This window comes from Cygnus olor, chromosome 11, assembly GCF_009769625.2.
Source record: "Cygnus olor isolate bCygOlo1 chromosome 11, bCygOlo1.pri.v2, whole genome shotgun sequence".
In the NCBI taxonomy this organism is placed as follows: Eukaryota; Metazoa; Chordata; class Aves; order Anseriformes; family Anatidae; genus Cygnus; species Cygnus olor.
The window spans coordinates 15,958,714-15,974,925 of NC_049179.1; the positions used below are offsets into that span (position 1 = coordinate 15,958,714).

General features: G+C 43.1%; 1 long non-coding RNA gene across 1 annotated transcript in view; it reads left to right on the forward strand.

Moving 5' to 3' along the window:
• The first annotated feature begins 9,752 nt into the window (after nucleotides 1-9,752).
• Nucleotides 9,753-16,212, forward strand: part of LOC121076223 — a 29,488-nt gene continuing 23,028 nt past the window's right edge. Inside the window, exons 1-2 of the long non-coding RNA XR_005823403.1 lie at nucleotides 9,753-9,830; nucleotides 12,266-12,651. This is a non-coding gene — a long non-coding RNA (uncharacterized LOC121076223). The remainder of the gene's footprint in view (nucleotides 9,831-12,265; nucleotides 12,652-16,212) is intronic.

The following is a 16,212-nucleotide window of genomic DNA, read 5'->3' on the forward strand; positions in this document are numbered from 1 at the left end:
TACAAAAGCTCTTTTCCCTTCTCCCCTTTCTCTCCTCCATCCACCTTATCCTTCCTATTGCGTGGCCATCAGCTAAAGTCCATGTGCCTTTGGGTGACTGTTTGGCACCCCACAGTTTCTCCAGCAGCATATAGGGTGTCCAAACAGTCTCCCTTCAAACCCACTGTGCACAGATCCCATCAGCTCTCACTGCAGGAACAGGAGAGGTCACCATGCTCTCCCCCTCTGCAAACCCACAGCTGAAACTGGTGGCTGGCTGGTGCTGCTCAATGGGGTTTTCCTGGTGAGACAGGAGCAACTGCTCATTAGTGGGAGGTTTTCTCAGTGGGGACTTCACAGCCTAGCGAGGGGTGGATTTGGGACTCTGTTTCCTCTGCATATCTTGGAGGGAGGCGGTAGGATGGCTGCGGCATAAACTTTCTGTTCTTTATGGAGCCTCCTTTGGGAATCCCTTGACCTTTTAGATGCCTGATTTATATAATCTCTCAGAGGACAGACTAAAGGGGGGGATATTATCAGCCAATTAAAAGGTTCCCTCCTGAGGAGGGTGGAAAATAGCATACAGATGATCTATTTTTTATACAACATCAATTACCATTCTGCTGCCAGATGTTGCACTGTGGAAGATCTGGGCTGCAACCCACTCCGTGGGACTGCCTCTCCTAGGCTGAGACTCTGGGAAGAGAAACCCTGTGGTGGATTCCTAAGGGCAGGAGAGAATTAATTAAGTATTTGATAGGTGTGAAATGCACCTTTCCGAGAAGAAAATAGCTGTCAAACCTGCCTTCACTATATCCTCATTTGCCCAAGCAATTATTTGCCAAATGATAATTGAGTCTAGATGGGCAAGTGAATAATTTTTAAAGCATAGTGGCTGTAATTTTAGTGTTGTTTTCTAGGAATCTCTCAGCCTAATACCCACACTACCCAATCCCTTTGGTATTTACTCACAGTTTCATCTGATCTCCCTCTTGCTTCCCCACTTCCAGCTGTTCTTTGCATCCAGTATGCTGTCAGTTATCTTCAAAAGAGAATGTGACAGTGTGTACGCACGAAGATATGCAATTCCACAGTATTTACATCAGGGTTTTGGTCACACGTGTCATATGGAAAAGAAGATGCTGCAAATAGGGAACAGTTGCTGCAGACTCCAGGGTGTTAAAATATTCTGGAGAGCATCTTGGGAAGACGGCAAATTTTGCCTTTCACAGATAAAGCTGACCACTTCTGAGGTTTCTGGATGACTCTAGTTTAGAGAAATTTTTGAACAGGGAGACTTCTACCATAGCATGTGGAGATCGTTGGTCCATGAATGTAGGCATATGGAGAATGGTGCAGAAGCTGCTAAGGAATATGCAAGTTAATGCTGGTGGAAAGTTCTGGATTTGGGAACCTCGTATAAGGGAAACAGATGATATGCTAATACAACCAGCTTGGGATATAGACTTGAGATGGGAAGAAGGTATTGAAGCCGGGAACAGAAGAAACTAAGGCTTTTTCAGACGTGAAGGTCTAAACAAGAAGCAGTAGCAGAAGACTGGATGAAGGTCCAAAGACCTGGAAGAGAGGAGAGAAGACAACAGAGAGGGAGGAGAGAGGCAAGGCTGGAATAAGTCTGAGAACAGTAACTGGGAGCTCGGTCCTGGGGTGTAGCTGTGGGGAAACAGTGCCAGGCTTGTCAGGTATCAGCTGCCTTAGGCTGTGGGAAGGACCTGCCCTTCCAGACACACACAAGCATGCTGGAGGTCTGGTCTTGGTCTTGAGAGGCTGGTGGGTGTCCTGTAGGTCTCGTTTCCCCCTGTGAGCCTGGAGGCTGTCTCCATGTACTTGTTGTCTCTTAATCTTACACTGTCTTTGGGAAAAGATTATGCCTAGATACTTTCCTACCGTTCACTGTATGCCCTTGTTCCTCCCCTTCATAGGTGTGAGGGGGTTGGACACCTCTGCACTAGTTTGGCTGCTGCAGTAGTTTTGGCTTCCCAGGCCATGGGGAAGACCACACAGCAGGGCAAGGATATTGCCTGCGCTCCTTTAGTTTCTGTACAATGCTCTGCATATCGAAGAGATTAGAGGTTTGTGAGTTTGCAAAGCTGTGTCCGGACAAAGTCTCCTGCACAGATGCATCCTGTGGTATGAAAGCTCCCATTATGCTGCCCTTTTAGCATGCGCCTGCCTTAGCCGAGTGCTGCTCATTAGTTCATGTCCAGTCACTCCTTGGCTAATCAGTCAGTGCCAGTCATGATGGATGTACTTGTGAGGAAGGGCGGTGGTGCCTGGGAGCTGCTGAGTGTTCAAAATCCAGGTGGGACAAAAATTCAACCCATCATTCAATGACCTCAGTGGTGCCAATTCAGCAGCATTGGTGTCAGGTAGCTTTTAAAAGCAGCACAACTTCAGTCCTAGATTTATTTCCCAAGCTCAGCAATCTAGTGCAATCTAGATCAATCAGGTAGACGAACGCCTCTAAAAGTCCTTCTCCAGTCTATGTTTCTTGCTGAACTCTGCTTCTATTTCATTTTAGTTGATTATGAGCCAATAGGCCACAGTGATCCCAGGTAAAAGGTCATCCTCAGACTGCTAACCAGGGATATTTTCATTAAGGAGTTTGGCAAACTATGGTGCAACAACGTGTTAGAGGTGCTAAATCTCATTTCAAGCAAGTTAGTACATCTGCTACGTAGAGATCTCACCTCAGACCCCCAAAACCATTGCAGCTTTATGTCTCTATTATCTGCTACTGATGACTCCAGGTAGGGTCAGCTTCCTTGGGCACAGCATGGTGAGGACCCTGCACTTCTCCCACATCTTCCTCTCTCACTCATGCTCAGATGAATTAAAAAACAGCACGTTTCTCAGCAGACCCACAACTCATCATCTGCACACGTGTGTTGGACCCAGCCCTGTAACACTGAGGCTGTTGTGTGACATGATCAGGTGGAGACCACACATCCTTCTGCTCCTTCACTTTGTGGGTGACAATCCAGGCCACAAAATCTATCACTGTTTATTCACAGGGAGAAAGACTTGCAAGATAAGGTCCCTCTAAACCTTAGTGATATCATGAGGATGTGATGTTGTGACAACAGGAGAGGCTGTGGACATCTATGTGCTGCCCACTTGTGCTGTTCTCAGTGACAGTCTTCGTACATCAAAGCAGCGTGGTGCTGACAGTTGTAACCTTTACAGAGTAAGCAATCACCGCAGATGACCTGAAGGCAGACAAATAAAACTCATTTTGAGTCCCTGCTGTACTCCATTGAGGAATCTGTATAGGAAAACCAAATGAGAAGTCACAAGTGCTGTTTTATTGCCATGCTGCAGATGAGAACACAGCGCTAACCCCCGATGAATCAGTTCAGATTGGTGCAAGAGGAGCAGAGGCGTATTTGGTGATTTGGAGAGAGATAAACCAAGTGCAATTATAGTGAGGGATACCTGAAATTAGGATGCATATTGCATAATGCAGGCAGCAAGTGGTAATTTAAAGAATATGCACTATCTTATTACAAAACCAGCAAAATACGTTTGCTGCATTTAAAGCCTTGAGATTCCATGTTGTCCCAGATCAGTAAAGTGCATTGTACTGTGAACTGGGACATCATGTTTCATTTCTTTAATGTAATCGGTCGTTCTCTCCAACTCTTATAGCCACACTCATGCTCCCCATCCTGCTGTTTGATGTTATCTTTCAGGTTGTACATTTATCAGTTAATTTTCCATCACTGAGCTCTTCAGGCCTATGGCCTACATCTTTCTTAAACACCGATTCACCTTCAGAATACACCTCAGCTTCAGCAGTAGTGAAAATAGCCTTGTGAAGCAAGGTCCTGGAGTTTGGCCACTGTGAAGGAGATCTGAGGAGAAGGAGAGCAACAAAAGTCCAATAACATCAGAATTTTGGGGGAAAAATTTATTTTGAGACCAACGAGAGGAAGGCAGGATATAAAGAAGGTGGAAAGGAAACCTGAAGTGATGGGAGTTTTCAAGGATTCCAGATGTTCTCAGGCTGAAATCATCAGAAATAATCACTTAATATCTAGGTAATTTGAAAAACAGATGACAAGGGTGGTAGAAAACAGCTGTTCCAAGGAGCCCAAACCAGGTTATTTCCCAGAGCAGGAGAAAAAAATAGTCCTGTCAACAGAAAGGAAGATTTAGCTCCTCATGTTCTTGTGAACCTCTACTGCTCTGTAATGATACTTGCAGATCTGGAGGCCTCCCTTGTCCAACACAAGGCCTGGTCCATTCACTGCAATGGTTTGGCATTTATCAGCAAAGCAAAGCACCATTTTCATACATTTGCAAGCCTTTCACCTGATGTTTAAGTGATATTTCCTACTTCACCTTCCAAACCCAGGCTTTAAAGTTTCTGTTTGAGCTTAACTTTTCAATAAATTAAAGTCTCTTCATTTTTTTAAGGAGCAACAGTTTTCTGAAATCAAGAATAATTCTCACTAGAGCTATCTTGATATCTTCAGCTGACAGCAAACCTATACTAAAAAGCCCAATTTATTTTACTGGATAGTTGTCAACTATCAGGACACAAACCCGAATATGCTTCAAATGGGGCATGTTGTTGTTTTTCAGGACACAAACACGAATATGCCCCAAATGGGATGCAACCAGAAGCTAGCACCATAACATTCCAGCTCGTTGACCTCTGCACTGCTAACCCAATTTGAATGAGAATGATAGAAAATGCATCTACAGCAAAACTCCTTCAGACAATTTACATTCATCATGTTAGACACTGGGCTGATGATGCAGAAGCTGCAATCGCATTGCTTTTGGACTGTGGAGATGTGGTTGTAAATGTGTCCAATCCAACAGCTGCCCCGCAAGCTACTCCTGGTGAATATTTTTTAAGGAGCAATTGTTCTGCCTTGCCTTACATGGGCTTTTTCAGATGAGGCAGTAAATTTGGAGCAGCAGCTGTGGCCAAATTCCTGGAAGATTCCCTTCTCCTATTTCCCTTTCTCTCCCCCCAAAAGTTTAGATGGTGAATGCCCCTGGGAGCTAAATATCTTTGAGATAGTTTGAGGACAAAACCATTGTCATGAGCATCTCCTGACAAGTTTCTGTCCCTCTGTTCTTTTTGTAGTGAAGTTTTGTCAGGAAAAGCTCTATCTCGGCATCTTAGCTCAGCTGGCAAATCTAACCAAATATAAGAACATTTCAACATAGCTTTCCAGATAGAGCTTTTCTTTCTTTCTCTTAGAGAAATTATTAAACAAAGATTCAATGAAACAATGCCTACAAGTGCTAAAAATTGCATTTGAGCCCATGCTAAAGAAGCAAACGGATTAATTACTGACTTCATTTTGGTTATTTGCTTGTTCCTCAGGACAAGGTGAATCCTACTTTTTTTCCAGCCATCTCCCACTAGGACCAGAATTCATTTCTCCTTCTCCCTTTTTAACTATTGCTGGAACTCCAGGCAAGTGCAGGTTTCACATCCACATCCACGTCTCTTCATCTCTAATTCATTCCATTTCTCTTAGCTATACAAGCTTCACTTTATAGTATTTACCTTCTCCTGACATCAGATCTACGTTTCTCAACTTGTTTTACAGTGTTTACTCATCAGCTCTCGTCTCCTAAAACTTCTTGGAGCAGGAGAAGTTCAGAGCATGCTGGATTGTCTTTTGGAGCTGTGCATTCCTTGTTATCTGCCCTCCCCATTGCTGAAATTTAACATTCTTACTCCTCAGGTCTGGGGTTTAGTTTCTGTTTTGCTTTGTTTGCATTATTTTAAATCACAAGCAACCCCAATAAATAAATTGGGAATCATGAGAAAAAAATGGTATAGGAGTGAAAAGAATCACATCCTTTTTCTGTTTAAAGTATAGCATTCCCAGTGGGTAAATATCCTGTAGTACCACTGTGGAAGAGCAAATATATGAAAAACTACTTAGTACCAATAATGATACTAATGCAGTTAAAGCATTAATCTTGCTGCAGCTGTTGTCAAACCTGTCACAGGGCTTTAAGGTGGTTCCCTGCAGCTCCTCAGGAGAAAAGAGCATATGCATTTCTGAGTGCTTGGTACGGTCTTAAGAAGAGGAAACTGGATCCGGGGCATTTTTCATTTAGATATACAGAAAGACATGTGCTTCCTCCCCAGGATTCTTGTAGGCTGCTCTCATCTGCACAGTATCTGTGAGAGCTTGGACAAACCCAGGGCTGGAGGCTAGAAGGAGCAGGTGGTGGGAGCTGCTGGGGACACTAAGCTGCAGGATTTTGTCAGGATGTTTGCAGAAAATGGGAAAAAGTCCCATGAGAAGCGACCTCTAGTTTCTTACAGAATGCTCAAATGGTGCTGGGAGCAGCAACAGACATGTCCTGTTGAACTGCTACCTCTAATCCTTCGAGCTGGTGTTGTTTCCACACACAAACACACACACCCTGTCTCCCCCGAGAATACTTTTTTTGGGGGGGGTTGATCCCCACCAATCAATACCTTACCCACGTTCATCATTTGCAGCCCTCCCAGCCCAGTCTTTTAACATCAGCTAACTTGCAGCTCTAATTAAAAAATTAAAAAAAAAATATAGGGGGAGGAAGGGGGAGGAAACTCCAGTTTATTGATGCCGTGGTATCCAGAAAAATTGGAGAAGTTGCATGTAAGTGATGTCAGCAATTGGAAGATAAATTTTTTTAATGACTTCAAATTTTGGTCTAGCTGCAAGGACAGGGCAACCAGGTCAGAAGATGGTCAAAACTGCAAACCTGAATGCCAAGGAAGGAGCAGATGAGCACAACAGACTTCTGCAGGCACAAGCTGAAGCCCTGCAGTTGATTGTTGTCTCGTTGCTGAGCGGGGAGCCTTTGCTGTAACTCACTGTGCCTTTATTTGCACAAAGTCCTGGCCAGATGCCTGGCACCATGCCGGCAGACTGGTCCTATTTCTATTTGTTGATAGATCTCTCTTATATCCGATACCTTGATTAACGTACATCGATTTCTCCTGTTTCTGCTCGGTGAAAAGGGTACTCTTAGCAGCAGCCTGGGAAGTGCTTTCCCTAGGAGGGGTTACTGAACTGCATTTAAAGCCCTAAGCACATACAGCTTTGAACCTGCCCTAAGCACAACGTATATTTTCAGGACTTGCTTTTCCCTGCCACTTAGTGGCTTTAAATGGCAAAATATTTTTGCAAAGACAAATTGCTTTGCAGGTACTGTGCTGAGCTTCTGGAAAAGCTCCAGGTGCAGTGAGGGATTCAGAACAACTCCCTGAACCCCAGTCAACAAGGAGAGGTGACCCCAAGCGCTAATTTTACACATATGAAAATTAGAGGAGTGTGAAATATTGCCAACAAATTGCAGCACTGTTTCAAATTCAAGGTGGTCACGCTATTGAAGAGCACAGAGGGCTGGTTCACAGCACCTTGGCTCTCCTAGGATTAGACCCTCTGTTCTTTTTGGTTTAAATGCAGAAAAATTAATACCATTTTTCAATATGCATGGCCTATTTCTGAACAGAAAACAGCTAAAATAGGAGCATTTTTCAGCAAATATCATCTTCTGTGCTAGTATGATAAATATAGGAATAAATCTGTGGTGTTGCCTCAAGACAAGCCATTGTTTTCAAACTGAACAATACTTTATGCTTGGGGATGCATCTTTGTCTGCCCCTGGCCTTTTTTTTTTCCCAGTGACCATCTCCAGAGCCTTCAGTTTGTGAAGATGTAGGTGATGTTGGCAGTGGCACAATCTTGCCTCTTTTCCTGACAATAGAAAACCTGTGTTTGTTCTCCAGTTGCTCTTAGTGGGACAACGTTGGTGCCAGATAGTTCCCACTGGGAACTAAGTTCCCTCTTCTCCCACCACTTACCTGTCTCAAACTTCCCTCAGTTCACAGTAAAAGTGTTTTAACCCTTTTCTCTCCAGAACTGGTAGGGAATCTAATTCTCTACATGTGGGTTCGACATGAATGTTATTTATTGAAATCAGCAGCTCTATAAGGTTAGGTAAGAAGTTGCTTTTCAAGGCCCTGGGTGGCTCTAAACATTATTAAACATGGTCATTAGAACATGCTTTTCCAACCATTGAATGGTTGCGAACATTAAATATTTTGTTTTAATAAGTGCTTGCTTTTTCAGCTGCTGCATGGCCTTAATCTTTTTTTTTTCCTCATTAAAAAATGTTGATTTTCCAGCTCATGAGCCACTGAAAATACTGTTCTGTTTTTTTTCCCTCTCCCTCTTTTTTTTTTTTTTTTTTTTAAACATTCACTAATCAGTTTATTTTTATTTAAAAAGAAGAGTGAGGATTTTGGAGCCTTTGGCTAAAATAACTTGTTTTCAGCTACTAGGACAAGTATAAGGCAAGGCTTAGGATAACATAAAATCAAACCTGGCTTGTGTGAACAAGTTCCATTGAGATAAGAACATGCAAACTATCCAAACATCAGCAGATTGTCTTCTCTGTATGCTTTGAAAAGACTGATGAATCACACTGCTGCATGCCAGTTTTCCCACCTGCCAATCAAGCATGTCCTATTGTGACATCTGAATAGACTCACAGGGCAAAATATGAAGCAATGCTAGGGTCAGAAGTGAAGCATGTGTGTTTTGGACTCAGAATGAAGATGAGAAGTTTGACTTACATTTTATTTTCCTTATTTTTTCTATAAGGGAGACCATGTTATGTAGCAGGAAAGGTAAATAGGAAGAAAGGTCTTTAGCTAAAACATTAGACTGGAAAAGTCTTCTGCTGTAGGATCATTGCACGGCCATGAGAATCATTTGTGCCATGACTGTTGCCTAACTGTAGACTTCACAAACTATTTGGGATGCTCTTGATGCCCTGCCTGGCCTCCAGATCTCCAGATACTCTTCCAGGAGGGAGGAGGTCTCCTCTAGGTCCCACATAATATCTGTTAGTACTACAAAGCCTTGGGGAGTGCATCTGGAGTAGCATTTGCTGTCTCTCTTTAGACAAATGGATTACAATCTTTGTTGTCCTCATTTTCCTAGGACAGTAAATCTTAGGAATTTGCTAGAGACAGAGGCTTCCCCATACGATGTCTGCTACCATTTCTGCTGCCATGGGGCCCTGATTGTTGTGGTGGTTGTGATGGAGGAGGAGACATCCACAGCACAGAAGGCAGTTGACAAGAAGGGACCAATGTCTTGCTCAGCTGAGAAGCCTTCCTTGGGGAGTCCAAAAGTGGCAGCTTTCCCCTGTGGCTGGGGCATTTGGCTTTTTGCAGCTTCTAAATCACCCACTTGGAATGCACTGTGCATCAGCCTGGAAGGGAGTCAAACCGTTTTATGAAAGCTGCAATTAGTGGCTTCCCACAAATAGCATCTAGCACTGACAAGTGGCTGCTCTGTAATGCTGTTTATGGCCTTGTTTCAGGTAATGGAATTTCATTGCCTTTCAGGTGCTCTCGCCACAGGAAACACATATATTTTTTCAGCTCTGTGATTTTTTCCACTAAATTGCACAAATCATTATGTTTGGGCAAGTGCATTGGAAACATTTTACTCTGCATTTATTTTGCCGCTCAAGTCCTTCATGAAAGGAAGAACAAATATGTTCTGGGAGGCAAACAACTGAGGTGAGAAAGACGAGAGAGAACAGAGGGGAAACAAACCGCATCTTCACCTTTAATAAGTTGGTGTACCTGCACTGATAAGGGTGTATATGTGCTGATTGGTGTTGGGTGATGAATATATCCAATTTTTTCCCCTTTCTCCACTGTGTTAGCTCCTAGCAGCCACTACCTGAAGCTGTGTTATGGTCTCCTGGACACACACGTGTCTTCCTTGGGAGACCAGACTGCTAAGTGATGTGGTAGAGTTTCCTGACTCTTCTCCTGCATAGTTAAGTGCAATTGTCTTTGTAGGAACTGAGCAAATCAAGCGGAGAGTTCAAATGATCTCTTTAGCTTTATGGGATGATTATGTTGTACTGAATGTGGGAACAGAAGGTAAAAGCGAGTCACATTGGTTCTGGTTGGCTTGTGCAGTTTGAAAGTTTACCCGGGATGAAACTCAAAATCCAGCAACCCTCAGGACCTCTCCGTGTGGTCCATGCTCAGCAGAGTCCTGCTGGGCCGGCTGCACTGGCGTTTTGTAGGAAAAAGTATCCCACATGAATAGCAGTGAAAAGAAAGCCTGTGAGACGAGATCACTTACACTGAGCCTGTTAGGTCACGGTTAGGCATAAAGAGCATTTGTAAGGAAAGCTGAGCACCAAACTGCATAGCGTCCTCTTTTGTTCATGAGTCTTGCTGAAATCATAAGCCTCAAAGGGAACAGTAGGCCATGAACCCAAGGAACAGGTGAATCAAAGGCAATGTAGTTGGTTCAAGGGGGAAATTTGAAATCAAGGTTGCAGAAAAACAGGGCTCTTAATGGGATAATGCAGGTAATACTATCACACAGCACTGAAACAATACAGGACTAATTAGCTCAAATATTTGCTGACAATGTGGGTTTTGAGGAGAGGGGGGCATGGGCTTTCATAAAACTTAATTAACCCATAGAGTAAATCCGTTTCATTCATTGCCACAACAGAGCCAATCAAGATAGGCTTACTGTTTGCTCATTTGGAAAGCGATTAGGATTCCCATTTAGACTTAATTACAGTGCAAAGGTTGACAATTATCATCTTTGTGGAAGCACTGGATGCCACAATATCTCAGTTGAACATGTGCCTATAATTATGCACATCATTTTCTTAGCAGAAAATGTAACCCACTCATTACCTGGGTTTCATGCCTGTAATTAGAGATAGTAGTAATAAAGAAATTGAAGAAGTGGGCTGGTGCTGAATTGTTTTGGATCTTTCCATAGCAAATTACTTTGTGCAACTGTTTGTCACAAATTAAAATCTCAGTTTGTCCTCGATACTCTTCATGGAAGGAAATTTGTGGCCATGCAAAGGACTCAAACCAGCCAAACAGGTCATATTTTGACACCACTAAAAACCCTGTTGCCTCAGCCTGGTCTGGTACACAAACCCTTCCTTACAGCTCCCTGAAGTTTCTCGTGTTACACAGTTGTACTTATCGCCCAAGTCATTGCCGAAGCAAGCCGATGAGAAGAAACTTGGTCTCTTGCTTTGGAAAATCACAGCTTGAGCCGAACCGAAAGTGCATAGATTTAGCCTGTTGACCAAAATAAACTACATTAATTTTAAAGTTTGCAAGAAGTTCTGGACTACAAACATGTTTAATACAGCCAAAGCCAAATGATAAGCAGGTTTAGATTCCTCCCATTCGCCAGCCTCAATCCTTCTAGGAAACCATTTCAACCCCTTGCATCCAGGGGCTGCACCACAAGTGTTTCAGTTCAGATAAGAGAAAAGGAAAGCTCAAAGTATTTGACAGGTATTAATTACAGATAAGGCAGGAGGTAAGATGAGGCTGTAAAAAAACCAAGCTTGCTTCAGTCGGATTTGTCGCTGTCTCTTGGCCTCTTTTTATCCCACGGGCTTGTAAAGAAGTAGAAGAGCATCAATGTTTCAGTGTAGCACTGGGATCTAAACAAGTATCACAGCCTCATAACGAAGCTTATTTAGCTCCTTCCCTTGTTTCCAATTTGAAAGTCAGGGTGAGTGAGGTGGCAGAATGCAGGGCTCTGACGTTCTTCTGTTTTTTTCAGTCAGGATGTCCACGATCTTAGAATAATACCTGAGCTTCCTGGGGAGAATGGTACAAGGGATTTTGGGACCAGGGCATCCCCTTTCCCTTGAGCAGCATTTTGGCTTCCTACCAACTGAAATGGAGAGTTTGCCTCACGTGGTTCAAGCTTTGTAAGGGGTAGAAAGAAGGACAGATTTCTTTTGAAAAACACCATTTTCCTCCTGAAATGCTCAGTACCCTGTTAGTTATAAACAGTAAGTGCAGCTTTATCAGGTCACATCATCCCTGTGCACCATGATCAGCAGGCAGTGTCAGCAGGACCTCAGGGAGTTCATTTCCATAGCTGGTTCCTGCAGAAAGGTGGCTGGGAGGCTGGTTCGTTGGTTCTCCAGAAATGCTAACTTGTGTTTTCATTCAGTTTTCTTCCTCGGTGTAGATAAAGGGTGAAAAAAAAAAAAAAAAGGAAAAAAAAAAACATTGAGTATTGTGTGTCCTTTTGAAAGCTTACTGTTCAGGTGCTTTTAATGTTGCCTGAATGCTAAGCATTTCATAAGGAGAAGAAAAGCAGTGATAGAAGCAATAAAATGAAAAATAAGTACTTACATTGTTTAGGTGCTTATAATGCTGAAGAGCTTAGCTTTTATTTATTTTTTAATATCTCATTCACAGGAGCTTTATTTAGCTATCTGCACCACGGAGCTTGCACGATACTATTGTGTCGCTTGATTTTTCCAAGTGCCGACTCCCAGCTGGCTGACAGCAAGAAGCTCCTTCAGATGGCAGCAGAAAGGCCTGCTTATTCTGCAAAGCTCGTTGCTGCTTGGTGGGACAGCAGGAGGACTTCTCCGTGCCTTTTCAGATGGCAGCTCAGCGCTGCAGCACCTCAATCGTCCCAGACAAGTCAGGGCAGGGCAGCCGTGCCCCAGCCGCGGTTTGCAGCGCAGGATGGATGAGCTTTCCTTTGAACTGCTGAACTACAAATTCCCCTCCTGGCGAAGCAACCGTGGCGGGTGGGATGAGGGGAAAGAAAGAGTTGCTCAGCGAATAACGTACCGGTAGGTGTGTGTGTGTAGGTGGTGGGAGCAGCTGAGTTGCCAAACCCAGTTGGATTTGCTCCACTGAGCTGAGCGCAGCTGGGAAACCTGGCAGGGGCTGATGGCTGGGTACCTGGAAAAGCTCATTTGGAAGCTCCAGCTCCCCATAATTAAGTGATTAGTTGTGATGATCAGCCATTCAGAGAAGTATGGTGCATTGAGAAATATTCTAAGTTCTTTTCAGAGTAGGTAAAATAGTGAAGAGTGAGAGAGCCTGAGGAGAGAGGAACCCTTATAACAGAAGGAGGAAGCAGGAAATGAGTGGAGCAGGGATTTGTTAGCAAACACCAGTCCAGGCCTATTCATCGCTTCACGCAGAACAAGTTGTGCCACTTCAGTGTTTATCTGCTGCAATGAGTCCCAGGTAAGAAAACAAACAGGCACAGAAACTTGCTGGCACATGGGCACTCGTTATCGGGCAGCAGAGGCATGTGAAATTTCGGGCAGGAGCTGTGCTGCTGTACGTGGTGCCTGCCTTTAGGGTGAGCAACATCGAAATACTACAGAGGCATTTGTAAGGTTTCAAAAGAAAAAGCTGTAGTATGTGGTTACAGGTCACCAGCCCTAGGAAGATGGGTAAAAAGATTCAGGAACAAAGAAACACACTGGAAACAGCCTCCTGCAAGATCGACAGAGACACATTTGTATCAAACTATTCAACAACAGAAATCTTGGGTAACGTTTGCTTTCCTCCCTGATCCACCTTCAATATCACCTTTGTTTTATTCTGAAGACAGTGACAAAAATGGTTTATGTCTGTCCCAACTAGCATCAGTCTGAACAACCCCTTTATGTTTCTGAATCAGTTTTGTAGATGGAAGAAGTTATGGATAGTCAAAAAGTTTTGAAGAGCACATTGCTTTTTGTATCCTTACCTGAATTCAACCCATGTGAGCTAGATGATTATTTTGTTATTAACTTTTGAAGAGGCTGTCAGCCTTTTAGCCATCTGCCTTGCAGTGGTAAACACTATGGGAAATCAAGTCCATTTCTTGTTACAGTGCTTTCTGGAGATTAAACCTGGAACAGAGAATACGTGGTGTTTTGGATTGCAAAAATTAGTATCTGAGACAGCTGGAGATATATAGAATATATATAGATATATATATAGAGATATATATATATATAGACGTATAAGAAAACTGTTAGTTTGTTATTGCCATCACTCCGAATATGTAATGAAGCAGAGTGCCTTTTCCTGCCTTTGCTCCTTCCAGCAGGTATTTCATACCAGAATTAATAGCTGTGCTATTCAAAGATAAGGGTAGCATTATTTTGGTGGTGAAAATCTCTTTCATGGAAGCACGGCTGCGGTGACCAATAGAGGAGGTTCTGGATGCACACACCTCTGAGGCGTATGGGTGTTTGCATTAAGCAAGGGTAAGATGCTCTGCCTGAGCTCATGCTAAGCCCCTCAGCAATATGACTGTAAAAATGGTTTTGAGAGAGCTTCAGGTGGAGCTTATTAAAAAAATTCATCCAAGTACCCAGAACTAAGTAATCTACCTTTTGATACAGAGCACAAAATATTAGTGAGCTGGAAAGACAGAAAATTAAAGGTGAAGTGGCCCAGATCACCTCAGCTTTGGGGTTTTGGAGTGCCTTGCTTTGTAAAGAAGCTACAGAAATGAGTGTTTTCTGAATATGCAGAGTATCTGAAAGTAAGAGAAGCCTGCTGCTTGTGGAACATATGGGGAACCAGCACTAAGATGTCATGCAAAGTGAATCTGTCAGAAATGATATGGAGCAGAACACAACTACTGAGCAGGTTCGGAATGTTCACGTGTCTCCTGCAGCAGGAAACCTTCAGTGCTGGGCAGTCGGGGGCCTGCAGAACTCACCCAAGGATGTGATCCGAGGAGACGTGATAACCCAGCTCTACCTCCAGCACAGCTCACTGCCCTGTGCTGCGTGTGCATCGTGGTGGTGTGAGCTCTCAGCTATGCTCAGGCTGCAATGATCAATAACTTGTGTCTGAGGCCTTTGAGTTCTCCCTGAAGGAAAACCTGCAGGTGACCACTATGAGTCACACCTGGTTTGCAAGCAGATATCTTCTTGTAGGGGTAAAATGAATGTCTGATTTGTTCAGCGAGGAAATACGTTTTAAATCTCAGTGTAATCTGACTCCTCGGATCAGGAGAGATAGTGCATGGTTTTAGAGACAGAAATATATCCCATTCTTGAAGTGGTTGGGAGAAAGCAGCGATCTGTGTGGGAAAGCTGGAGAAATGGCGGGAGGGAAAAGAAAAATTACATGCATTAGTGGTTTATGCCTTCCAGACATTTACAAACTCTGGGTAATGCAACTCAGAGGGAATTTTAGTTATTCCAAGGAGGCTGCATGATTTAAGGGGACATAAGGGCTGCAGTTTGCTCTATGGTTTAAGCTACAAATAAAACTTCCACCAACCAGTTGAATATCTGGAAGGAATTTGGGGTTGCATTTTTAGGAGCAGAGAGACATTAATAAAGGACTACTTTATTGCTTCGGTGACCTATCACCTCAGTATTGTCTGGCCTGGTGCTGCTCATAGTATGGAGAGGTTAATGCGTAAAACATACCAGAGCTTCCACAGGTTTAGGGGAAAAAAAGAGTCCTGCAGTTGTTGCCCTCATGTTTTTTACACATGCCATTGCTCACTCATTCTGCTGGATTCCTTAGAGACCATTCACCTGATCCATTCTCCCTTGCTGTCTGCCTTCCAGCGAGGGTTAAAACTGAAGTTCCAGTGGCCATCATCAGCCCATGACCTAATTAAATTAAAACTCTGACATTTATTTGTCCCTTTAGTAGTTTCCTACCTGTTTCATTCAGTGATATCTTCCAGGCCTTGTCCTAAATAACTGATATATTATAAAAGGTTCTGGAGCTTTTCCTACTGTGTTCCACATGCAGAAGTCTTTTTATTTAATACATATCATTATCCAGGGCTGGAATAAGTTCTCTTAGCACTTTTCTTAATAATATGTCCTTTGTTTAGCTTTTTCTCTTTTCCATTCCACTCCCTCCTTATATTTTCCATATTTATCACATTCCAAAGTACTTCTCTGCTTGTTTTTTGACATCGAAAGATAAGACATATATCAATATAAAAAAAATTCTACAGTCTGCATTGTGATGAACAACAGATGAGAATGACAGTGGAAAAAAACACAACATCAAACATTCTCTTTCTCCCATGTTGAAGGACATAAAAAAAAAGAAAAAATTGGAACTGGGATGAGAACTTTAGCCTACTGAGGGTTTAATTTTATCCTTATTTTATTAGGAAGGGGAAACAGAGGCACGATGACTTGCCCAAATGAGTCAGTCTTTCAGCCTAAACAGATGTGCTGGCATGAATCTGGCGTCTTTCAGAAATACCAAGATTCATTTTGATTGCAAAATACTTACTGAAGTGCACTATCAGGGAACCTCAAAGGAGGATCATTTGGGAGCCAGTGGTTAGAGGCTGTTCTGAAGTAAGGCGAAGTAGATAATACCCCATATTTCAATCAGACCATGAGCAAAGACCCTGAACA